The sequence below is a fragment of the Atractosteus spatula genome, chromosome 10, assembly GCF_055471065.1.
Source record: "Atractosteus spatula isolate fAtrSpa1 chromosome 10, fAtrSpa1.hap1, whole genome shotgun sequence".
Taxonomy (NCBI): domain Eukaryota; kingdom Metazoa; phylum Chordata; class Actinopteri; order Semionotiformes; family Lepisosteidae; genus Atractosteus; species Atractosteus spatula.
This window is the reverse complement of record NC_142715.1, coordinates 18,529,375-18,556,739: the sequence shown is the minus strand read 5'-3', so window position 1 is coordinate 18,556,739 and position 27,365 is coordinate 18,529,375. Positions and strand designations below refer to the sequence as shown.

Below are 27,365 nucleotides of genomic sequence, written 5' to 3'. Positions count from 1 at the left end.
TGGAAAAGTATCTTTGAAGGGCTGGCGGGAGATATCATTTATACTCCTGTTGCGTCCTCTGCTAAAATAGTTTAGAAATACAACGCGGATTTGTTTGAGAATTTGACAAGCATTGTTGCGTTAGCACTGTGAAGTTGGATGTTGATATTTTGATATATTTACCTTCATTTTAACATAAATATAAACATAAATGCTGTACAATCTATGCTGTACAATCAAACACAGTTATATTTTGGGTCTCGTGCTGATCGTCCTGTGGATCCAAAAGAAAATGTTAAAGCTGATACATTTTCGATTGTAATTTGCATCTAGCTACAATGTCCCTGGAAAAGAGATTTTATTCGTTGCGTGCAATCGCTATCTTTTACTTTACGTATGGTAGTGGAAATAGTTTGAAAAATGTTTTCTAAAGAAGATTGTATTGCCAGGACCTGCCTTTAGCGCTCAGTAGCGATGACGCTGTTGATATAGATGGAGAAGAAATGTAAGATGAATTTATGATCTAAGCTAAAATAGCCCTAACACGCCTCCTGTAACAGAGTTTGTATTCATAGCAAGTAATATTCTTTTTCAAACCCGAACGTTGCGTTTGCATTAAGTGTTATGTAACCATTAGCGGTTTCGGTAGCTTCTGAAGATCGCACTTTTCCAAACTGAAGCCTATAAGAACATTATTCAAGATGCACCATGGCCCAGAATCGTGCATCGGGACAAGGATTAACATCAATTGAAAGTACTCCCAAATAAAAGATTTGACCGAAAAATTGAAAGAGTAGGCAAGTATTAAAACAACACCATAACTTCTTGACTTCCAATCTCTTTCTTGGTTCAGGCTTTGTATAAAAACATGATCAGTGGAGTCATGCCGCGGTTTTGAGTTCAAGCCTCACCTGGAGCAGCCTGGTTTTCTGTCTTGACAGGTAAACAGTGTTTTGTGTTATTTGCTAATTGGAGAGAGGATTCTGTGTTAATTGTGCTCCTCCTGGGAGAGGTCAAGATGAGAAGTTCACGAGGCTGGTGGTAAATATCCTGTCCAGGAATATCGGGGCTGTAGGGGGTCAGATCTGTAGATGTAGTAAACACATCAGTGGAGACGGTGTCTCTGCTCTCTGTGAGAGAGCCGGGCGGAAAGAATAATCTGTGGTCTGGGAAGAAGAGACCCTCGTTGGAAGAGCGGCGCTCCTCACAGGAGAGAATGAAAAAAACTTTTTCAGGGACGCTGATTGTTCTCTTTGGGGGAATTAAAAGTACTTGTAGTGAGTGACCTCGTGGCGCGTCTGACTCCAGATCAGAAGGTTGCGTGTTCAAATCACGTCGAGGTCAGCTGAGGAGTTTGCAGGTGCTGCTGGTGCCGATCCCGGAAATTACACCACGCAGTCGGGTTTTATCTGTACACCACATAGGTAATTTGAACGAAGTAACAGCGCAGTACAGAACACCCAGTCAGGAGCTTATGCAGCGAATCATCATGAGCACGACAAGAGAAAAGGCACACTGCATATCCGCGAAACATCACGCCCGGCTTTAGAGACCATGACATCAGAGAATGGAAGCTTCAGACCTCCTTTTTGTTACAGGTTCAAGCAAACCTGAAAGTTAGGGAGTGTTTGGTCTCTTTTGTTTGAAAAAGTGTCTGAAGCCTGTAATTATAATTTGCCCTTTTTTAATTGTGGTTGAAATCCACTCCCATGTACCAAGACCTTACAGTATATTCATGTTTACTTAAATGACTAACGCCATTGGACATTAGTTGGTGTTTTTTTTTTGTAACGATTTGCTATTTCATGCAGGAAAGAAAGGAACCCAGACCCAACGTTTGCTTTCAGGTGCGGTTCATTTACATAACGGACATCTATTTCTGAGGAGCCTAATTTAAATCATACAACCCCGGTAGAAGTCGAATTGACAATCTAATAAACCGAAATCAGACGCGTTATCCATTAAACCACTTGCCCATCACGTAAATGAATTGCACCATGGTGAGTTCAGCGCCGCCCCTAGTAATATCCCACCCCCATCTTAAATTTCTACGTGAGAAACGTGTTTTCTACATTTTTATCATTTTTAAAAAATCATCACTTTTAAGCAGACATAGCCTTTGTGTGTCGCTCTGAATTTCTAATTGATTTAGAATTCCAAGAAAAAAGCGTTTTGTTCCACAACGGCGTTAAATGATCACGTCTTTCACTCTACTTCTTTTTTGTAGTAAAGCAGACCCTGCTGGGTGAGTATTTGCTCTGGTAAATTAGGTCACGGATCATGTTAACTCACTTCTGCTAAACACAACATTTCCTGGTGCATGTTTTCTCCATGCCCTCCCCCCTGATTGTAAGAACGTCTCACAATTCTGACACCCAGGTGTGAAAGACAATGTAACACACTATCAAAATCCTGAAGTACAGTAAGAAATTTTAAATGTACCATTTTTTAAATATGACCCTCTGAACACGGCACCCACTGGGCAAAAGACGTATAATATACGTCTATTAAACGCATACTTTAGACGTCTAAATGTGGTCCGCAATTCATTAAGTCATTAATGTATTATATTTATTACACACGTGTAAATTAATGACTGCGAAAATAATTTACTTCGTACACTGTGCAGAGTGCCGTATACTCCTAGTTGCGGCACACACGATATATACAGTAAAAAGCCTCAGGCACTGTGTTAGATGTGTTTTCGACGTTATATATGCGTTTATTCATGTCGTCGATTTTACGGTTGCAATTCGACGTTGATTATAAGTCGCGGCGACGTACATATACGTATAGCCGTATTTTCGCCGTGAATATACCTATATTCGACGAATCAAGGCCCACTGGGCAGGTCAGCATACATTAGGAAAAAAGTATGGTTCAAATTGCAATGACACGAACTGTTGAGAAAATCATGACCTGGCCGATATTTGTAGGGAATAAGTGTGTTTTGCACATGTCGAACTACAACAGATAAACATTGAGCTCCTTAGTAAATATCACCGGGAACGTCCAAAAAAGACGAACATCAGTAGCTTCAAGGAAACTTAGACTCGCACATGGAGTTTTATCTTCGAATAGAGGGTGGGGGAATTCATTTATACTCCCGTTGCTCTTTGCACGGGAGTGTGTCTTTGTACAGCTGTTAAACAAAGGGCTGGTGGTCAGGGACGCGCTTCGGATTGTTTCGATGTAAACACAATCTCCGCTAAAAGCCCTCTTGAACTTTGCAGGAAATGTGCGTGTTTTAAACCATTTTCACGTGTGGAATTTTATCTTCAGCTGGCCGTAGTTAGAATGCCTTATACACCCGTTGTGTATCCTTAGCAAAAATATTTTAAAATTATAACACAGAGTTGTTGGAGAACTTGACAATCCTTGACAATCATTATTAAATGAGCACAGTACAAATGTACATTGATATTTTTGTTGTATGTACTTTAATTTTAAAATATATAAACATAATTGTGCTGATATGGATGTTCATTTGAAGGATTTGAGGAATCTATAAAGGATGTCAGAACAACCAAAGAAACATTTGGGCATCTGCATATTTGTAAAGATTAAAGAGCACCGTAAGTGTGAAGTTTGCACACACAAGAGAAGAAATCAGTTTCAATGCACGTCATTAAACTGATGGTGTGCTTATCAATCGTGCATAAAAGGTGTATAGCAGAGGATGGCTTTGATCCATCGATCGTGGGGTTATGGACCCGGCACGCTTCTGCTGCGCCACTCAGCTATGTTTAACACAACTGCTTTTGCACCTGAGATGAAAAGTTTCAACGGTAAACGCAGACGTCACTGAGCACTTGGTCTTTTGTAGTACAAATCATCACACGCTGCTCTACATGAGCGTGTCTTCAAGATCGTTGAGAACCAAAGCTTCTGCCTTCCTGGCTACTGATTCTTTCTTCGTTAATTCCCAAATCTTCAATGAGAATTAGTGAAACGAAAACCAAACACATGTACACACTCGCGTCCTAGCGTGAAAGAAAAATGATGGAAGCGTTTGAGAAATAACAAACGTAGTCTGAACAGCTCCAGCCTATCAACTGCTCTACAAAGTGATCGCACCTCCACACCCAGTTTATAACACTGAAAATGATTCAGGAAGCCCAGCAAAGTTCTAAAAACAGCGGTTGAAAAGCGTCTAGATACATAAAATGACAATTTCTCAAAAGTAAAATCTTCATCTTTTAAATATTGTCATCCATATATTTTCGTTTTTCTCTTTTTTACATAACACGCTTTCGAGAAATAGTGTCTTGTAATGAAGGCTGCATTAGAAAATGTGTATCTAAATTAAAATCGGGTTTATTACTTCTGCGTTTTTCAGCTTTCTTAGCGCTTGGGTCTCGATTCAGATATTGCAATGAAAGCAACAGGGGAGTAAGTTTTGCTTTTCTTAATCAAAGGTGATCTGCTCACAAGGAAGTATAAAAACTTTAGCGTTTACATTTTGAAGACCGCAAATTGTCGAAACAATATTGCTTCATAAGCTAATAAGTAACGTTTCTGAGCACGCATTGTATTACTAATGCTGTTATTAATTTAAAAAAGCTTAAATTCACATAATAGAATTTGGACGGCTCAAAGTAGTCTATTCCTTGTACAACTTTACTTGCCCGCTGAGTAGAGTTTAAAGCAACGGCAGCAGATGTAGCAGTAATAGCAACAACGTGGTTAGAGTGTCACAATACACTCTATGAAAGAATTGCGGCTTCAGATCGTTTTGTTCCGTTGAAGCTGCCTACAGGCTCCGATTTGCTGACATTGGCTGTGATCTTTTTCATGAAATTCTTCACATATTTAAAATATTTAATTCGGGTTCGCCTAATACACGGTGCAAACAGTACCTGCAGCAGAATGCTGTGGCACATGACGTCGTTTTGTTTATCGTTTGTAAGGATTGAGGAGCGTACTACAAATCGAGGAAGTGAAAAGAAAATTAAACAGGAGTCACTTTTTGGATTGCTAAGCCATTGTGCTCTGCTCGTCTAGGTTCAAATCCCATCCTTGTCATGGTTAAGGCCTGAGACGTGTCTGTTTTTTTCTAAACGGTGTTTGCATTTGTTTCCTCTTTTACTCCTGTAAACTCAGGATTTTTTTTTCCTTGGTGGCAACAATACGCTTCTGCAATACAGTAAATCGTAGACTCCGCTTTCAAATTAGCTGCACCAGGCATTCGGATACAGAAAAACACAGGGATTTAAAATTCAGGAATATGAATGGCCAATTGCTTACAGCTAGGGTTTTCACGTTTTCTTATTTAGCGATTTGTGTATTAATCTTTTAACAATTCATTAAAATGCTAACAATATGTAAAATCAAAACAACAGCACCGTAAAATGCTGGGGAGACAGGTAGTTTTTTTTCCAATCAAATACCAATCTCTAATGCTGTGTGTGAGAGCTTACGTACCTTTCCTTTTCTCACATTTTCTGACAACTATTCCAAAAGGGCACTCTGTCAGCTCCTAATACTTTTTAAAAGTCTGCCTGCATGTTTGATTATTGTCGTTTTATTTAGAAAAAGTTCAATATTGATCATAACTAAAGAAAATTAGGATCACGAATAAAAAAAGGGCTGAAGATGCGAGTCGCTCTTGAATCAGAGCTGGGCGACACGGGCTTCTGTTCTAATATGATTGTACGAGAAGCAGGAGGAATCTCTTCTCTCCTATGGAGCATGAGCTGAATCAGGAGTGAGACATTTCGTATGCTCGTGTATATGTTAACGCATGACCTACATCGTAAAACTAAATTAAAAGCTAACATTAAGTTGTCAAAGACATTCATTTATATACAAACAAGAGACAGACATAGTAATGATTCTACATTAACATGTCCTACACTGATCAGACTAATTGAAATGTATGAAAGCCCGTTTCCTCCAGGGAGTTACAAAAAAACGTGCTATGGTATCGCAGAATTCCAACTAAGTAACTCAGAATTGCGACTTAGTAATTCACAACTCCGACTTTATATTTCACATTTGCAACTTCGAAATAGCCCATATTTAATTGTCTGTCGTTTCGTTATTGTGACGGATTCGGGTTCTAGGGCTTGTGCCTTCGCCGCTCCCACTCTAGTTCGTGGCTCACTGCATTGGCTCGAACCCAGGTCTTGCCAGCTGAGCTAAAGAACACTTTCTTTAGTCCCGGCGGCCAGCATCCCTGTTATGCGCAGGGGAGGGCGGTGCTGTCATCACTGCAACCAGATCGTACAAATTGTATGTCGCAAAGGAACAAGTAATAGGTTTATTCCATGCTGAAAAAAAGAAGAAAGAAAACACAACGTTTCAGCCGAAACGTGTTTTCTTTCTTCTTTTTTTCAGCATGGAATAAACCTATTACTTGTTCATTTGCAGCCTACGCATGCTGACGCAGCTACCCACCTGAACTACAAATTGTATGTCGGCCGTTCCGTTACACTATATTGATGAATCGTACAAGATCATAGGATCTATAGGCCTGATGACTTGTCTTGTACAGTGCCCTGATAAAAATCAAATTAATTACATTATTTTTTATGGAATCCCATTTCCGCCAGTGAGGCTTCCATAGTACCCGGATGGAATAGTGGCCGGTGGGCTTTTAAAAAAAAAATATTGAAACACCAGAAATACAAAAACGGAGACAGAATATGAAATAAGATACAGAAATAGACACTTCACATCCAGAGGAATTCACAATTATTAAATCTGAAACTTATACTTTTTACATATTTCCATTGTATGTCCTTTTTTACTTAAAAAAGAAACTCTTCTTTAGCTCAGCTAGCAAGGCCTGGGTTCGAGCCAATACAGTGAGGCACGAAGTAGGGTGGGAGCGGCGAAGGCACAAGAATCCGTTACAATAACAAAAGGACAGACAATGAAATATGGGCTATTTCGAAGTCGCAAACGTGAGATATAAAGTCAAAATTCTGAGTTTTTAGGTCACAATTCTAAGATTCTAAGTCACAATTCTGAGATACCATAGTGCGTTTTTTTTTACTCCCTGGCGGAAACGAGCTTCCATTGGTTCTCAGTGCTGCGAAGCAAAAGCAATCTCTGGAAAATCAGACAAATTATTATCAGATCATGTCAAAAGCTGATCAGTATTTCTTTACTGGGAAGCAAAGAAATGCTTGTATTACACATTTTAATGTGACATGCAATTACACGTGAAAAATAGTAAAATTATTTTCATTGCGGTACATGTTGATAGAACACCCCCCTCGATAAATGAAAGTGTGGACGGACTTGTCGCATGTTCCGTACTCTGTCTGGCAACGAGTTTAACACACTGTCCTCGGAAATTAGAAACTAATTGAACAATAAATTCATCTGAGCCAAATCTACTCGTGTGGGTGATTTAATTCTGTCTAAATTGCGTGGAACTCCTCCGCTGAGGTCGGATACACACGGGAAAGTGTTCAGGCGGCTTCACGGAGTCCCGCCTCAGACTGGAAGCAGGTTCTAATTAGACGCTGAGAACAATCCGGGTCTCTGTGTGTAATTGATTGTGTTGATTGAGCGGTAGTGTGACCAGGTGTGTGGTAGCAGGTCCTGCCAGTATAAAAACCTAGTCACCGCGCTCACACTTTATGCTCTCTTGCTTCAACACAGTTTGGTGGTTTACTTTTCTTACTCCTGTAGCAGTTTAGCGGGACGTCAATTTGGCGATGCACTCGTTTCTCTTTGTGCTGTGCCTGTGCGCAGGGGCTGGGCTCCCCGCACTGATCTCAGCCGGCTGGCTGGCTGGGACTCTCGGGAATTAGCGGTCCAGGCCGACTTCCCGGCTGTCGAAGACGCAGCCCAGTCCTTAGTTAGTCATAGAAGAAAACAGAGAAGAGGTCGGAGTGGCCTCTGTAGTTCATCAACGATCCAGTCAGGCAGTACTGCTCTGTAAAGCACCGTTCGTTCACATCGATTGGCTTTTTGTTGCCTTCATTCGTGCAAGTAGTAAAAGCAGACGCCCCTATTCTGCCGTGACCCGGATTCGAACCGGGGTTGTTGCGGCCACAACGCAAAGTACCGACCACTATACGATCACGGCGAGTTACAGAGGCACACACAGCTCCGCCCTTTTCCGCCCCTGAATAGGATTGGTGAATTGAATAGCATTCAATTCACATCGAATATCACTGGCGAAGCTCAGCGCTGGGCCACTGGGCACGGTTTCGCACCGTTTCCGTAGTATACTGGTTATCACGTTCGCCACACAGGCGAAAGGTCCCCGGTTCGAAACAGATCGGCTTCTTTTGTCGCCACGCACACTGTTTGGGGATTCGCCTAGTGCTGTGATCGAACAGACCCACTCACCTCTTAGTGTGGCGGGATCTGCACAGTGGATGTCGCAGCGCTTCCTGCTTTCACTTCAATGCGCATCCTTATGTCGAGTCGTGTGCCGTGCAGATGCTTTGAAAGCAAGAGCAATGAAAAGGTGTATGGCGCTGTGAAAGGAAACACAGAGAAGTGAAAGCCAGTCCTTTCTCTAAGGATGTAGAAGAAGAGCGACTCCCCGTCAGGGAATCGAACCGCAGTTTCCCGCGTGACAGGCAGGGATACTCACCACTATACTAACGAGGAAGACATCACTTTTTTCGACCACCGGCATCGTGTCCCGACCCACCGTGCTGGAAGCCGACGCGTGCTGTGATTCCTTTACAGAGCAGAGGTGACAACCGAGGAGCCGAGAGATCATTTCAGCATTTGGCAGCAATACAGCATTTCGAAAACACAAACGACCAACTCGGAATGACTTGCCTTTAACGCTTTTCAAAGCTATCTTTGTGCCAGACGACTGCGCCGCCTAGCAGATACAAATGGGTTGTGGCATGAAAATGCAAGCGATGTTTATTTTTTGACCGGATAGGTGCGAATGGAGAACATCCTCATTTGTCAGTCTCTGTGGCGCAATCGGCGAGAGCGTTCTGCTATTAACTGTAAGGTTGGTGATTCACCCCCACCCAGGGATTCTCTCCTTAATGTTGTCAATGTAAACACTGTCTCCGCTCAATCCGAAATCTTAACTCACTTTATATTTGCAGAAAATGCGAGTCTTTTGCTCGTGTCCAACAACAACACTTGAGACCGGGGAAGTCCAATAGTGATCAACACCGCAACTCCCCAGAAAACCATATTCACCCATGGAAAGTATCTTTGAATGGCTGGCGGGAGATATCATTTATACTCCTGTTGCGTCCTCTGCTAAAATCGTTTAGAAATACAACGCGGAATTGTTTGAGGACTTGACAAGCATTGTTACGTCAGCACTGTGAAGTTGGATGTTGATATTTTGATATATTTACCTTAATTTTAACATAAATATAAACATAAATGCTGTACAATCTATGCTGTACAATCAAACACAATTATATTTTGAGTCTCATGCTGGTTCCAAAAGAAAATTTTAAAGCTGATACATTTTCGATTGGAATTTGCATCTAGCTGCAATCGGTATCTTTTACTTTATGTATGGTAGTGGAAATATATTTTTTAAATGTTTTCTAAAGAAGATCTCATGAAGTATTGCCAGGACCTGCCTTTAGTGCTCAGTAGCGATAACACTGTTGATATAGACAGAGAAGAACTGTAAGATGAATTGATGATCTAAGCTAAAATAGCCCTAACACCCCTCCTGTAACAGAGTTTGTATTCATAGCAAGTAATATTCTTTTTCAAACCCGAACGTTGCTTTTGCATTAAGTGTTATGTAACCATTAGCGGTTTCGGTAGCTTCTGAAGAGCGCACTTTTCCAAACTGAAGCCTATAAGAACATTATTCAAGACGCACCATGGCCCAGAATCGTTCGTCGGGACTAGGTTAAACATCAATTGAAAGTACTCCAAAATAAAAGATTTGACAGAAAAATTAAAAGTGTAGGCAAGTATTAAAACAACACCATAACTTCTTGACTTCCAATCTCTTTCCTGGTTCAGGCCATGTAAAATGACATAATCAGTGGAGTCATGCCGAGGTTGTGAGTTTAAGCCTCACCTGGAGCAGCCTGGTTTTCTGTCTTGACAGGTAAACTGTGGTTTCTGTTATCTGCTAAATAGAGAGAGGATTCTGTGCTTATTGTTCTCCTCCTGGGAGAGGTCAAGATGAGAAATTCACGAGGCTGGTGGTAAATATCCTGTCCAGGAATATCGGGGCTGTAGGGGGTCAAATCTATAGATGTAGTGAAGACATAAGTGGAGATGGTGTGTCTGCTATCTGTGTGAGAGCTGGGCAGGAAGAATAATCTGTCGTCTGGGAAGAAGAGACCCTCGTTGGAAGAGTGGCGCTCCTCACAGGAGAGAATGAAAAATAAATCTTTTTCAGGGACGCTGATTTTTCTCTTTGGGGGAGTTAAAAACACGTTTAGCATGTGGCGCAACGGTATCGCGTCTGACTCCAGATTAGAAGCTTGCATGTTCAAATCACGTCGAGGTCAGCTCATTTGTCTGCAGGTTCTGCTGGTACCAAACCTGGAAATTACACCACGCAGTTGAGTTTTATCTGTACACCACATAGGTAATCTGAACGAAGTAACAGCGCAGTACAGAACACCCAATTTGTTCTTCCAATTTGTTGAAAGAAAGGACTTCAGACACATTGTGATTCTTCCCATTTTGTCTGAAGGGTGGTCACCGAGCTTGCATGCTGTAAACCAGGCTGTTTGAGGTCCTTGAAAATCAGCAGGTCTGTGACAGGACTGTGGCAAGACCTGGAGATTGAGTGTTGATGCAAGAAAAATGTGAATGGGGCTTCCTGTCAGGAGCTTATGCAGCCAATCATCTTGAACACGACAATAGAAAAGGCACACTGCACATCCGCGAAACATCACGTCCGGCTTTAGAGACAGTAACATCAGAGAATGGAAGCTTCAGACCTCGTTTTTATTACAGGTTCAAGCAAACCTGAAAGTTGGGGAGTGTTTGGTCACTTTTGTTTAAAAAAGTGTCTGAAGCCTGTAATTATAATTTGTCCTTTTTTAATTGTGGTAGAAATCCACTTCCATGTACCAAGACCTACGGTATATTCATGTTTGTTTAAATGACTAACGCTATTGGACATTAGCTGGTGTTTTTTGTAACGATTTGTTATTTCATGCAGGAAAGAAAGGAAACCAGACCCAACGTTTGCTTTCAGGTGCGGTCTATTTACATAACGGACATCTGCTTCTGAGGAGCCTGATTTAAATCACACAACCCCGGTAGAAGTCGAATCGACAATCTTATAAACCGAAATAAGACGCGTTATCCATTAAACAACTTAGCCCGTCACGTAACTGAAGTGCACTTTGGTGAGTTCAGCGCCGCTACTAGTACACCACCCCATCTCCAATTTCTAAGTAAGAAACGTGTTTTCTACATTTTTATCAGTTTTAAAAAATCATCACTTTTAAACAGACAAAGCGTTTATGTGTCGCTCTGAATTTCTAATTGATTTAGAATTCAAAGAAAATAGCGTTTTGTTCCACAACGGCGTTAAATTATCACATCTTTCATTCTACGTTTCTCTTGTAGTAAAGCAGACCTTGCTAAGTGAGCATTTGCTCCGGTAAATTAGGTCACTTTTCACCTTCACTCACTTCTTCTAAACACCACATTTCCTGGTGCACGTTTTCTCCATGTAAAAAAGACATTTTCTCTACATGATTTCTCTTTTTTTTTCATCAAAGTGTACAGAAAGAAGAAAGAAAGGAAAAGCGTCATAAATGAACTCTGTCGCCCGTGGGAGATGTCAAGCGCATTGGACATGAAAAGTGTCCGATAAAAGCCATTTCTGTACGTTTCTCTTAGTGTCGGGGCTCCTATTGAATGTAAAGGAGGCAACGTGCTCAGCCAGCCGACTCAGCACTTACTTAACGCAGGTGTCTCAGAGCGGTGTGTCCAAGCGGCAGTAAAAGAGGAGAATTCTGCCGGCGCCGTGGCTTAGTTGGTTAAAGTACCTGTCTAGCTAATGGAAATCCTGGCTCCAAATCCCAGCAGCCCATCGCGTGTTGCACTGGACACCCTGTAAATCATCAAAAGCACATCGAGCTCCTTGGTTATGAAATTGCTGGATAAAAGCCACTTCACATCCTTTCTCAACTTGCACAGCGAGCAGGCTCACCGCACACCGAACGAAGATGTGACAGAGAGGTGTGTCCAAGTGGCTTTAAAAGGGCAGCGCTTCGCCGGCGCCGTGGCTTAGTTGGTTAAAGCGCCTGTCTAGTACACAGGAGATCCTGGGTTCAAATCCCAGCGGTGTCTGTCTTCGCGCACCGTTTATTGTTAGAGACAACATGCTTCTGCATTATGTTTAAAGGAAGTGTTCATTTCGTTTTTGGCACAACTTGTTTTTCAAGAAATCCACACATTGCGAAAGATGAAATGCTCATCTTTCTTATCAATGCAAAAGAATTACTGCCAGCTGGCAAGAAAATGACAACGATTTTTTTTTTTACTTTAGCCAAAAATCTGTGAATGTAGAAAAAATACGACATGTGTCAGTTTCTATGGCACACTCAATCAGGGTGTCCTTCAGTTAATCACAACGTTGGTAGATCAAACGCACCCAGAGACACACTTCGAATTAATCCGATCTAACCATTACCTTCTCTAAATGTGATTGAGGTTCTTTCCACGTCCTTAGCCATCTTGATGTTTGCAGAGATTTTCAACTTTTGACACGAGTCAAACTACAAGTAAATAGTTGAGTTCCTAAGTCAATATCACCGGGAATGTGAATATAAATGTAAAAATCAATATTTCTGCTGTCTCCTGAGAAACACAAGTATAGAGTCAAAACACAATAAATAATGCTAAAAAACTATTCAGTTAACACCCAGATGTGACAAAACACATTTAAGACTTACATCCCCTTTAAATATGTATTTCCTTAATATCAGTTCTCTTCCCTCCCCAGGATACATGCAAATTCACTATCGTATATTAAAGGCTGTGTGTAAGTCTTACATGTCTTCTGTCACATCTGGGTGTTAAATTAATAGATGTGTTGTGTTATGTAATATGATTTGACTCCACGCTTGTGTTTCTCGGGAGACAGCAGAAATATTTGGGTTTTGCGGCTACAGAAAATAATGTGAACTCTACAGGCAAAAGTAAGGTTACCTTAAAGAAACAAAAACTTATTGTCACCCTTTTCAACGTGATTTTTTAAGACATTTGTTCGGAATAATATATCTTCTGGTGTCTGTGGCTGTTATCCTACAATAACGATGGTGAAATAGCAGGAATGTGCGGAAAGAATCGGAGATAGAACAGAAGACTCATCTAGTCGATAGTAAGGTTGTGTAGGACCGCACACACTTCGATGTCAGTGTTGAGTAGTGTGGATTAAAAGCTTCTTCACGAACCACGAAGGAGTAGAAACCTACAGTCTTCTGATCCGTAATCAGACACGTTATCCATTGTGCCATTGGCGTTTGTATTGCATTCCCATACAGCACCACATTGAGTTCAGAGCCGCTACTAGTAATACATCGCCCCGGTCAAAATTTTCTCAATTACATTCATGTGTTTTGTACGTGTGTCTAATTACTACGTCTTTCATTATGTCTGGTTTAAAATAATGTATCTTAAAAACAGACAAAGGGTTTATGAGTCTCCCTGAAATTCACACACGAAGAATAAAAAATATCGCGTTTAAAAAGAATACAGAAATGCCGGTGATAGAAAACGGAGCGTCTTAAGTGCGCGCTATCACTAAACTAAACTCCCGATCAGTAAGTTTGTCGGCGGCTTTTTAGTTGTGTTAGGAAGAGCAAACAGTCCACAGTGTACATTTTAAAGGTCTAAGCAAAACAATCAGACTTGAGGATTATTCAGAACAGGAGCCTTTACTTCTTTGTATACTGAGCTTTCGGGTGAACATCAAAGTGAAAGACAAATTCGCAATTTTCACTTTTTGATTAAGGAACAAGAAAACACCATCCTTCAAACTGGATTCAGACCAGGGACATAAGAAATACTCGCTGTTTTTTCTACAGTCTTAAGATCTAACAACTGAGCTATCGAGAGGTCGAAAAGTAAACGCTTTGTCACACGTGTAGCCCAATGTAGTGTAGTGTTACTCTTTATTTAAATCCCAGTTCGACATCAAAATACTCACTCCCATAGTCTCGTTCAGAAGAAGAAATGGACCAGGCTTCTACTCTATAAACGTCCAGAGTTCTTATAAAACGTTTGACGAGACATCAGTGCAGGCGGAAATTGACCCTTTTTCTAGTGGGATCAGGATCATATAAAACCTTTCTTTTGGACTGAGAAGAGGATCATGGAGACACTCAAAACATACTTGTCTTTGCTTCTTTCGAGGACGAATGGAGTATTGAGCTGCAAGCATCGGTTCAAATCAGAACTCTCTGCTACTGCAGTTGCTTGTTTGAGAGTTTCTTCAAACCTTTCAACTGAACGTTGATATCAAGTGATATTGACGGTAATATCATACGGTTTTTGGTTTTCTTTTGATGGAAAATTGTATTAAAATACAAGCCTCTTTCACATTTGTATAATACTTTCCCTTGCATCCTCAGATAAAAATTCTAAATACCAAAAAGTTACAATATATGGAATAGCATTTATTTTAAAATGTATTTTAAAATTTGCGTTTATTTACAGCTTAGTAAAAATAACATTGCTAATATTGATGGAGTAGAAATGTAAATGAATTGATAGTTTTTTCTGAGCTAAAAAAGTCCTACAACGCCTCCTGTAACAGATAAGGACTCATAGCAAGACAAGATATGCTATTGCATTGCGCATTTTGCAGATACGGCCAGTTTCTGCTTCTGGTGAGTGCATTTTTTTCCAAACTGAAATTAACAAGAACATTTTCAAGATGCGCCATGTCCCTAAATCGTTCATCAGGACTACTATTAATATCAGGTGAAAGCAGTACAAAGCATAAATTTAACCTAAATATTAAGAGACTATATCTGTCAGCTACTGCTGTAAGCCATGTTCAGCCAACGCTAGAAATATTACTGCTCTACTACAGTAGCTAAAGAAAACCAGTCCGACTTAGAAACAGATCACAAGTCGCAGACATAAACCGATGAGGATGGGATTCGAACCCACGCGTGCAAAGCACAATGGATTAGCAGTCCATCGCCTTAACCACTCGGCCACCTCATCACGAAAACACCCACCTTGGGCATGATTTTGCTCGGCGACCGGGCTCAGCACATCGACCTCAGATGTCTCAGAGCGGTGTGTCCAAGCGGCTGTATAAGAATAGGTAATAGGTTTATTCCATGCTGAAAAAAAGAAGAAAGAGAACACAACGTTTCGGCCGTGGAGCCTTCTTCAGGTGTGCGAGAGACAGGGCAGTAGGCAAAGGTAAAGTAGCGGGAGAACAAAGGTTTGAGGGTGGGTACCCACCTGTATAAGAATAGTGTTCTGCCGGTGCTGTGGTAAAGCTGGTTAAAACACCTATTTCATAAAGAGGAGATCCTGGATCCGAATTCCAGCGGTACCTGTTTTTTCCTGTCTTGTTTTACATGTAATTTGGGACACTCAAAGAGGTCTTGATTTGGTTTAATGCGTTTATTCATTTCCTTTGAAGAACAACTCGTTTTTTTAAAATCATATAGCTTGCGAAAGATGAAATGGAAGCGAATTTTTTGGTTCACCAAAAGTATGTAAATGAAAAAAATGAAGGTGTAAGCATTTCTGTGGTGCAATCGGTTAGCGTGTTCAGCTATTAACCCCAAGGTGGGTTTTTTGATCCCACCAAGGGACGCACTTCTTCCTATAGTAAACATCATCACCGCAAAAATTTAATTGTTCCGCAAAACCTGAACTATTTTGATATTTGCAGTAGTAAACAATTGAGTACCAGAGTCAACATTACTGGGAATTTCCAATAATTTCCGATATTGGCAACTTGCGAGCAGTTAGTATTCACCCATGGAATTATATGTTCCAGTGGGTGGCGGGAGAATTCACTTATGCTCCCGTTGCATCTTCAGCTAAAGTAATTTAAAATACAACGCAAAATTGAGAACTTGACAAGCAAAAACGACAGAGCGCCGAAGTTGTATTTTAATATTTTCGTATATTTACTTTAATTTGAATATAAATGTTAACATAAACGCTGTTCAATATAATGTAATTTTGTTGTACTTTTAAAATATTATAGCTGAGGATGCGAGGGGGGCTATTACACCTTGCCAAACATCTAAATAATTGTAAAAGAGGCTGGCATTTTAATAAAACGGGCGATCAAAAGAAAGCTACAAATAGTACGGTATTATGCTCAATATCCCTCGATATTGAAGGTCAGATGAAGAACTTGAAGAAACTCTCAAAGAATCAACGGCAATAGCAGAGGATGTTGATTTTGAACCAATGTTTGCACCTCAATTATCCAGCAGTCTTTGCTTGACAGACTTCCTCAAGATATTCGGTGTTCTATACAGAACATCGAAAATTAAAGGGCTAATGTGCCAAGAGAGGTGGTCCGAGGCAAAGACTGCGTTAGCGGAAGACTAAGCTCCGCACGATAACGCGTGTCTAATACTTGGCCCTTGAAAGGCATCATATTCGTTGAACTGCCTACCAGCTGTGACTCTTGCACGAATTTCGCGGTACGTGTGTACGAGCTTATAATTCAGGAATATCAATGGTCAGACGTTTATGGTGGGTTTGTGTTTTGTATTATTTAATGAATGGAAAAAACATTTTCAAAACTACAGCTCGAATGGAATAATAAAAAACGTTTATTTGCCTGTTTGTTGTAACAGCTGTGCCAAAAATATTCATTTACATCAGAATAGTACCTGAACGTGACTGGACCTTATTGGATTTTAGGAAATTTATTTTTGCACATCTTCGCCTACGATCAGGAATACCTTCCTGTTTTCAGCGTGTTTATTGTTTCTACCTGTGATCTCTGAAAAAAAGACCCACTACCTGTGAAATAGGTAAAACCGAAATATTCCGGGAATTTGCTGTGGTTTGAGAGGAGTGTATGAAGGTATTAAAGGAGAGAAAAGACGCGCATTTCGCACGGGGAGCGCAGAACCATGAACCGCGCCTGTGTCTTTTCTTATATAACCGCTGAGCCCGGACACAGCGTCTCCAGCCAGTGAAATACAGGAGAAACCGCAAGGAAAACAATGTTTCTTTAATAAGTCTTCTTGTGGTTTTATATTTCGGTCTTTCACATTTGAATGCATACTTTGCAGTTAATCTTTCCTCGATTACAGGCAGCCCAAACAGTTCTTAAGGCAAAAATCGAAGCCTATTTGACTTTCTGCTAATCGCATAAGTGTTCAAGAAGTATTTCCCTGCCCATCATGTGCCCCCAAGCCGGTTTCTCCGTTTTCCTCTTCCTGTCGTTGTCAGCGAGCACAAGAAGACAGGAAAAACGCAAGGCAGGGAAAAGACGGTAGCTGTCAGAGGTGGGATTTGAACCCACGCCTCTATTCAGAGACCAAAACACCGAAGCAATGGAAAAACACGAGCCCTTAAATCTGGCGCATTAGACTACTCGGCCATCCTGACAAGCTATAGATGGTGGTGTGTTGGAAGCACAAGTAATTCACAAAACTGAGAATTGGTTTGCTGGAGAAGCGCCAAGTTGCCTGTTGTAGCCTAAACGGATCGCGGAAATCAAATATTCGGATAAATTTAGAGTGTGCTTTACAGCCTTCGTGTAATATTTTGATCTGCGAGAGTGCAGTCGTCTTCACAATCTGGATTATCTCATAAAGAGCAACGTCAGTGTAAAACAGCTATCATTTTTAAAAACAGACGTTGTATTGCATATTAATAATTGATTTATTTTCCTGATTACAATACAGTATATTTTCCTGATTGCAATGTATTGTGAAGAATAAAAGCCAGCTGCATCAATCTCTATTACGCGTCATTTATGAAGGCGTTTCAAATAGCAGCCAGTGCAGTATTAACGCTTTTGGAGCATGTATTACATTGTAAATAGTCTTATTTAAATAAGTTTAAATTCGCACACTGTTATTTAGACAGCGCAAACCAGTCTGACCTCCTACAACCTGTGCCCGCTGAGTAGATCTTAAAGCAGCTGCAGCCAGAGTAGCCGTAATGGCAACAGTGTTTGGAGTTCGGCTTATTTATTCTGCAGAACCACCGGTATTGGAATATACTGATCCGCAAAAGAAGCGCTTTCGGTTTCTGATCGTTTTTATTGAGCGCTGCTCTAAACTTTACATTTGCTCGTACTAGTTTCTTCCATTAAAAAATACGTTTCCTTCATTACTTGATTGCACTTTTTTCTTATAAATAAATAAAACATATAATTCAATACAATAACCACAGGCAGGAAGGCTCGTTGTCTAAGGCGTTGCGGTCAGTTAGCAGTTTCTCCTGGAGACGTTTGTTCAAATCCCACTTCTGATAAAAACCTTTTCTCGTTAGAGTAGAAACGATAGAAGCCTTAAGTGGGAAAAAAATCACAACATCTCGCATTTCACGTGTTTAATGTTAATTGTCTCAGTGATTGATGGCTCTTCTCCCTTGCAGGGTGACGGCAAACTTCTTTAGAGAGGGAGTCTCCCAGGTACGGCTTTTCTTCGTCAAGAGCCGAGACAACAGAAACAGACTTCAAACTGACATGAATTACTTCATGAGCGTTTATGACCGTCTTTAGAAAGCTGAGAGCAGGCGAAAACGTCGTTGGAAATGAGGAAATGTCTGCTGACAGTAAACAGAGCTCACGCTCAGCTGAGAATAAGCGCTCCTCGTTAGTACAGTGCTGAGTACCCCCGCTTGTTGCGCGGGAGACCGGGGTACTTTTCTGTGACAGGGCGCTGGTTTAATTTTTTAAAAACCTGACTCCACTTACAAAGTGTGTACTGTGTGCTAACTTTCGAACTACTTAGTGCGGTAGAATATGGAGATCATCTCTAGCTCTGAGCTAAACTGCAACAAGAAGTCGTGCTGAACAAAGTCAGAACCCAGCTGAACGTGTGGTGCTCAGGACACGGGAGCATTGTTGTGGTTCTAATTAGCACGAACTGCAGGGGCTCTGAATCAGAACATTTCAATTTATCTGTTCAGTAAATTAAAATGCAGGACTCGTTAAAATCCGATTATGACTATATAACAGAATGTCCCTCACAGTTTAAAAGATACCAGTAAGGACACACAATTACTGCGAATGCGATACTTATTGGAAATAGTCCCAAAACAAGCACGTATCACAGCTGGTAGACCCCTGTAATAATTTTGCAGTGACAGAACACTTTGAAGATTTGCAATCTATTTAAATATGAATTTTCTAAATTTCAGTTCTCTTTACTCCCTGGCATAACTGAACTCTCACCTTCACATACTAAAGGCATTACATGCATTAGCATGATAATGATAATGCTTCTAAGAAACACAGAATTACATTTAGTTTTGTTCCCCATTTCCCCCAAGAAAAAAAAAGGTGTCAATTTCAGCCTGGAATGATTGATGCCCCATCAAACATGTTTTAATATCCCCGGAAGTTTATACAGTAGAATCCTGGTTTGTGGCTTAAATTCAAGGTAAAAAAGACTAAGGAAACGAGTTGGAAACAATGTCGATCTGGGATTTTACTCATCTGGAACATTTCACTACATTGGGCCGTATGTGCCAGAGAGCAGCTCCTGATAGCTCAGTTGGTAGAGTAGGGTACTGTAATGGAAACACTTGGGAATCCTTAGGTCATTGGTTTGACTCCGGTTTGTAGGAAGGTGTGTTTTAATCAAAGAGTTAAAATAGTGAATCTGTTTAATTCAGTCGTTGATCAAAAGCTCAATAAACGCCGAAGCAGAGGCTCCTGTTCCGAATTCAGCTCCCGTCTGATTGTCTTGTTTTGGCCAAGATCTGATCTATGAATTAAGGGACTACTCTGTCTGCTTTGTAATTCAAAACTACATTTTGTAATGCAAATGTCAAGTTTTTGTAGATATAAAGGTGTTCTCTGTTTTCAAAGGATAGCTACTTAATTGGCTTTATGATTTGGTATTGATTTTGTATCGTTGAATTATTAACTTTGTGCTTTCTGTGTTTTTATCGTATTGTGGACTTATTTTTTAAACAAATGGTTATAATGGCAGACACGGCACGTTGTTTATACCAGTGGTGAATTGTACATTTTTATTAAGTACAATCTACTGTGCACTTTTGGGAGTATAACAGGTTCGATATAAAGTGGCAAAAATATAAAAGGGGAAAAAACCCCAGACTGCGTGTAAAGCCCTTGTTGTGGCTGTTGTTTTATTTTTAGATAAAAATGGCGTACTGTGCACGAAATGTTGCAGAAACACAATCTGATATTTTAATAACTATTATTTTAATAATTTGATAAGTATGAGGCCTTGGATCCAAATCTTTGGTTCTGATTTTTTAAACTTTTGATCTTCCCTTCCTCTCGATGTGAGCAATTGTTTTCTTTCACGTTGCGATCCAAAGAGCCTCAGACGCACAGTCTAACAGTAACCAAACCAGAATGGGTTCTGCTGGGAGCTGGACTGAGCTCATTCTCACTCCCTGTGCTGAAAACAGAATTATCTCTTCCCCGAACATCGTCTACAGATCACTCGTGTGCTTTTAACCTTCTCGCAGCTACAGACGAGACTGAAGCTGGAGATGTGAAGGCACCTGCTTGTGCACCTTCTACAAATTTCACAATCGAGACAGACTTCTCTTTTTTTAAAAAAGTAGATATAGCCCTGAAAAAAGCATTAGCTTTATCAGTTTTTACATTAATCGATTTTGAATCAAATATTTTATTTTTATTGCAATTTACATAATAATAATTACTATTATTATTATAATCGCTTACACTTATATAGCGCTTTTCTGGACTCTCCACTCAAAGCACTTTACAGGTAATGGGGAATCCCACTACCGCCACCAATGTGCAGCCCCACCTGGATGATCCAACGGCAGCCATACTGTGCCAAAATACTCACCACACATCAACAATCAGTGGGGAGGAGAGCAGAGTAATGAAGCCAGTTCATAGATGTGGATTATTAGGAGGCCATGACTGGTAAGGGCCAATGGAAAATTGGGCCAGGATGCCGGGGTTACACCCCTACTCTTTCAAGAGACGACCTGGGATTTTTAAAGGCCAGAGAGAGTCAGGACCTCAGTTTTACTTCTCAGCAGACGGAAGGCACCTGTTTACAGTTTAGTGTCCCCGTCATTATACTGGGGCATTAGGACCCATATGGACCGCAGGGTGAGCGCCCAGCGACAGAAACCAGATATTACTGTGTGTTGGGCTCGGTTGCGAACAGGACAATGACTTCACGGGGACAAAGTAGAAAAAATCAAAACGGTTCTGTAAAAGACATGTGTCAGCTGTGGGTTCGCAGTCTGGACTCTAAATTCATCAATCTGATTTCAAATCTCTCTAAAACCTGAGCTGTGGCTTCTTTCGAGTAGTTATTCAGGAGAACATTATGTTAATTGTATAGCTGAAACGTTGTGTTTTCTCTTCTCTTTTCAGCATGGAATAAACCTATTACTTGTTCCTTTAATATATTGTTCGGTTGAACTCAAAATGCTTTACTACTACAAGAGAGGATTATAGTATTGAGGATGAGACAAATTTATGAATTCTTGGAAGAAAATGGTTTTTCTTTGCATTTGAAATGAATCGAAACTTTAGCGCGACACACAAACCCTTTGTCTTATTTAAAGATATAATATTTTTAAACAGACAAGTATAGAAAACGGTTTATTTACTTAGAAATTATGGACGGGGGCGATGTATTACGAGTAGTGGCACTGAGCAGTTGAGCACCATAAGATTAGGGCCAGTGGCGTAATGTATAACGCATCTGACTTTGGATCAGAAGATTGTAGGTTTGACTCCTGTCTGGCTCATGTTGCTTTTAAACCAATCAGAGTCCTCAGTAGTAGATTTTCTTTATGTAAATTAACTGCAGCTGAAAGCTATAGAAAACACGTTGGGTAAATTGCAATGAATTGCCGAACTGTTTTGCACGAAGCTGCAGACTACTTAACACAAAGCTTAACACACAGCTGTGGTAGCAAAGCTGGTGAGCAGCTGAACTTAGCAGCTGAACTTGTGCTAAGTAGTCAGTTCGGTGATGAGGGTTCAGTACTGGCGTTGTTCTAATTAGCACGAACTGCACAGGCTGAATCAGACAATTTCAAATAGTCTGATCAGTGTAGGACAAGTTAATGAAGAATTATTACTTTGTCTGTCCCTTGTTTGTATATAAATGAATGTCTCTGACAACTTAATGTTAGTTTTTAATTTAGTTTTAGTTTTACGATGTAGGTCAGGCGTTGACATATGCACAAACACACGAAATGTCTCACTCCTGATTCAGCTCATGCTTCATACGAGTGAAGCAATTCCTCCTGCTTCTCGTACAACCATATCAGAACAGAAGCCCGTGTCACCCAGCTCTGATTCAAGAGCGACTCACATCTTGACAGGGTGCCCCTTTGGAATAGTTGTCAGAAAATGTGAGAAAAGGAAAGTTATGTACAGTAAGCTCTCACACACAGCTCTCAAACACAGCATTAGAGATTGGAATCTGATTGTAAAAAAAAAACTGCCCATCTCCCCGGCATTTGTTAGCATTTTAATGAATTGTTAAACGATTTATACACAAATCGCTAAATACGAAACGTAAAAAACCCAACTGTAAGCAATTGACCATTCATATTCCTGAATTTTAAATCCCTGTGTTTATCTGTGTCCAAGTGCCTGGTGCAGCTATTTTGAAAGCATACCTCAAGAAGGACTTTACACGCAGTCTGGGGTATTTTCTCCTTTTACATTTTTGCGATTTTATATCGAACCTGGTATACTCCCAAAAGTGCACAGTAGCTTGTACTGTGTGCCCCGTTTGCCTTTGTAAGCATTTGTTTAAAAAATAAGTTCACAATACGATAAAAACAGAGAAAGCACAAACTTAATAATATAACGATTCAAAATCAAAACCAAATCAAAAAGTCAATTAAGTACCTAACTTTTGAAAACAGACAACACTTTATCTACAAAAAACTTGACATTTGTATCTATTTTTGAATTACAAAGCAGACAGAGCAGTCCCTGAAAGACCAGAATTGTTTAAATCCCTTGTACCAATTTAGATTGATCTTGATCAGAACACGACCATCAGACGTGAGGGGAATTTGGAACAGGAGCCTCTGCTTCGTCGTTTATTGAGCTTCTGATCAACGTCTGAGTGAAAGTTATTTATTGTCTTTGATTAAATTACGCAAAAGGCACCTGCGTACACCTTTTAGCTCATAAATTCATCGTACATTTATATCCCATCAATATTAGCAATGCTATCTTACCTAGCACTAAATGTAGCTCTAAATAAATGCAAATTTAAAAAAAAAAACATTTAAAAATAAATGCTATTCCATATATTGTAACTTTGTGGTATTTAGAATTTTTGTCTGAGGATGCAGGGGAAAGTATTATACAACTGTGAAAGAGGCTCGAATTTTAATACAATTTCGATCAAAAGAAAACCAAAATCCGTAAGATTTTACCATCAATATAACCTCGATATTGACGTTCAGTTGAAAGATTTGAAGAAACTCTCAAAGAAGCAACTGCAGTTGGAGAGATTTGATTTGAACCGATGTTCGCATCTCAATAATCTGTTCGTCCTCGAAAGAAGCAAAGGTTAGTATGTTCTGAGTGTCACCATGATCCTCTTCTCAGTCCAAAAGAAAGGTTTTATGTGATCCTGATCCCACTAGAAAAAGAGTCAATTTCCGCCTGCACTGATATCCCTTCAAATGTTTTATAAGAACTCCGGACGTTTATAGAGTAGAAGCCTGGTCCATTTCTTCTACTAAACGAGACTATGGGAGTGAGTATTTTGATGTCGAACTGGGATTTAAATAAAGAGGAACACAACACTACATCGGGCTACACGTGTGACAAAACGTTTATTATCTGACCTCTGGATAGCTCAGTTGCTAGATCTTAAGACTGTAGATAAAAACAGTGGGCATTTCTTATGTCCCTGGTTTGAATCCAGCTCGAAGGATGGTGTTTTCTTGTTCCTTAATCAAAAAGTGAAAATTGCGATTTTGTCTTTCACTTTGACGTTCACCCGAAAGCTCAGTATACAAAGAAGTACAGGCTCCTGTTCTGAATAATCCTCACGTCTGATTGTTTTGCTTAGACCTTTAAAATGTACACTGTGGACTGTTTGCTCTTCCTAACACAATTAAAAAGCCGCCGACAAACTTACAGATCGGGAGTTTAGTTTAGTGATAGCGCGCACTTAAGACGCTCCGTTTTCTATCGCCGGCATCTCTGTATTCTTTTTAAACGCGATTTTTTTTTATTCTTCGTGTGTGAATTTCAGGGAGACTCATAAACCCTTTGTCTGTTTTTAAGATACATTATTTTAAACCAGACATAATGAAAGACGTAGTAATTAGACACACGTACAAAACACATGAATCTAATTGAGAAAATTTTGACCGGGGCGATGTATTACTAGTAGCGGCTCTGAACTCATTGTGGTGCTGTATAGGAATGCAATACAAACGCCAATGGCACAATGGATAACGTGTCTGATTACGGGTCAGAAGACTTTAGGTTTCTACTCCTTCCTGGTTCGTGAAGAAGCTTTTAAACCACACTACTCAACACTGACATCGTAGTGTGTGCGGTCCTTCACAACCTTACTATCGACTAGATGAGTCTTCTGTTCTATCTCCGATTCTTTCCGCACATTCCTGCTATTTCACCACCGTTATTGTAGGACAACAGCCACAGACACGAGAAGATATACTATTCCGAACAAATGTCTTAAAAAATCACTTTGAAAAGGGTGACAATAAGTTTTTGTTTCTTTAAGGTAACCTTACTTTTGCCTGTAGAGTTCACATTATTTTCTGTAGCCGCAAAACCCCAATATTTCTGCTGTCTCCCGAGAAACACAAGCGTGGAGTCAAATCATATTAAATAACACAACACATCTATTAATTTAACACCCAGATGTGACAGAAGACATGTAAGACTTACACAAAGCCTTTAATATACGATAGTGAATTTGCATGTATCCTGGGGAGGGAAGAGAACTGATATTAAGGAAATACATATTTAAAGGGGATGTAAGTCTTTAAAGTGTTTTGTCAAATCTGGGTGTTAACTGAATAGTTTTTTAGCATTATTTATTGTGTTTTGACTCCATACTTGTGTTTCTCAGGAGACAGCAGAAATATTGATTTTTACATTTATATTCACATTCACGGTGATATTGACTTAGGGACTCAACTATTTACTTGTACTTTGACTCGTGTCAAAAGTTTAAAAGACGGCTAAGGACGTGGAAAGAACCTCAATCACATTTAGAGAAGGTAATGGTTATATCGGATTAATTCGAAGTGTGTCTCTGGGTGCGTTTGATCTACCAACGTTGTGATTAACTGAAGGATACCCTGATTGAGTGTGCCATAGAAACTGACACATGTCGTATTTTTTCTACATTCACAGATTTTTGGCTAAAGTAAAAAAAATCGTTGTCATTTTCTTGCCAGCTGGCAGTAATTCTTTTGCATTGATAAGAAAGATGAGCATTTTATCTTTCGCAATGTGTGGATTTCTTGAAAAACAAGTTGTGCCAAAAACGAAATGAACACTTCCTTTAAACATAATGCAGAAGCATGTTGTCTATAACAATAAACGGTGCGCGAAGACAGGCACCGCTGGGATTTGAACCCAGGATCTCCTGTGTACTAGACAGGCGCTTTAACCAACTAAGCCACGGCGCCGGCGACGCGCTGCCCTTTTAAAGCCACTTGGACACACCTCTCTGTCACATCTTCGTTCGGTGTGCGGTGAGCCTGCTCGCTGAGCAAGTTGAGAAAGGATGTGAAGTGGCTTTTATCCGGCAATTTCATTACCAAGGAGCTCGATGTGCTTTTGGGCTCGATGATTTACAGGGTGTCCAGTGCAACACAGGCGATGGGCTGCTGGGATTTGGAGCCAGGATTTCCGTTAACTAGACAGGTGCTTTAACCAACTAAGCCACGGCGCCGGCAGAATTCTCCTCTTTTACTGCCGCTTGGACACACCGCTCTGAGACACCTGCGTTAAGTAAGCGCTGAGTCGGCTGGCTGAGCACGTTGCCTCCTTTACATTCAATAGGAGCCCCGATACTAAGAGAAACCTACAGAAATGGCTTTTATCGGGCACTTTTCATGTCCAATGCGCTTGACATCTCCCACGGGCGACAGAGTTCATTTATGACACTTTTCCTTTCTTTCTTCTTTCTGTACACTTTGATGAAAAAGAAAGAGAAATCATGTAGAGAAAATGTCTTTTTTACATGGAGAAAACGTGCACCAGGAAATGTGGTGTTTAGAAGAAGTGAGTTAAGGTGAAAAGTGACCTAATTTACCGGAGCAAATGCTCACCTAGCAAGGTCTGCTTTACTACAAGAGAGACGTAAAATGAAAGACGTGATAATTTAACGCCGTTGTGGAACAAAACGCTATTTTCTTTGAATTCTAAATCAATTAGAAATTCAGAGCGACACATAAACGCTTTGTCTGTTTAAAAGTGATGATTTTTTAAAACTGATAAAAATGTAGAAAACACGTTTCTTACATAGAAATTGTAGATGGGGTGGTGTACTAGTAGCGGCGCTGAACTCACCAAAGTGCAATTCAGTTACGTGAAGGACTAAGTTGTTTAATGGATAACGCGTCTTATTTCGGTTTATAAGATTGTCGATTCAATTCTACCGGGGTTGTGTGATTTAAATCAGGCTCCTCAGAAGCAGATGTCCGTTATGTAAATAGACCGCACCTGAAAGCAAACGTTGGGTCTGGTTTCCTTTCTTTCCTGCATGAAATAGCAAATCGTTACAAAAAACACCAGCTAATGTCCAATAGCGTTAGTCACTTAAACAAACATCAATATACCGTAGGTCTTGGTACATGGGAGTGGATTTCTACCACAATTAAAAAAGGGCAAATTATAATTACAGGCTTCAGACAGTTTTTTAAACAAAAGTGACCAAACACTTCCTAACTTTCAGGTTTGCTTGAACCTGTAATAAAAACGAGGTCTGAAGCTTCCGTTCTCTGATGTTACTGTCTCTAAAGCCGGACGTGATGTTTCGCGGATGTGCAGTGTGCCTTTTCTCTTGTCGTGTTCAAGATGATTGGCTGCATAAGCTCCTGACTGGGTGTTCTGTACTGCGCTGTTACTTCGTTCAGATTACCTATGTGGTGTACAGATAAAACTCAACTGCGTGGTGTAATTTCCAGGTTTGGTACCAGCAGAACCTGCAGACAAATGAGCTGATCTCGACGTGATTTGAACGTGCATGCTTCTAATCCGGAGTCAGACGCGATACCATTGCACCACATGCTAAACGTGCTTTTAACTCCCCCAAAGAGAAAAATCAGCGTCCCTGAAA

General features: G+C 40.3%; 3 non-coding genes across 3 annotated transcripts; 1 reads left to right on the top strand and 2 right to left on the bottom strand.

Moving 5' to 3' along the window:
• Window positions 1-12,136: 12,136 nt before the first annotated feature.
• trnat-agu (transfer RNA threonine (anticodon AGU)) lies at window positions 12,137-12,210 on the top strand. The gene has a single exon. It is a non-coding gene; the product is annotated as a tRNA-Thr (tRNA).
• Window positions 12,211-15,014: 2,804 nt separating this feature from the next.
• Window positions 15,015-15,096, bottom strand: trnas-gcu (transfer RNA serine (anticodon GCU)). The gene has a single exon. It is a non-coding gene; the product is annotated as a tRNA-Ser (tRNA).
• A 10,540-nt stretch (window positions 15,097-25,636) lies between these two features.
• trnat-agu (transfer RNA threonine (anticodon AGU)) lies at window positions 25,637-25,710 on the bottom strand. The gene has a single exon. It is a non-coding gene; the product is annotated as a tRNA-Thr (tRNA).
• Between the last annotated feature and the right edge of the window lie 1,655 nt (window positions 25,711-27,365).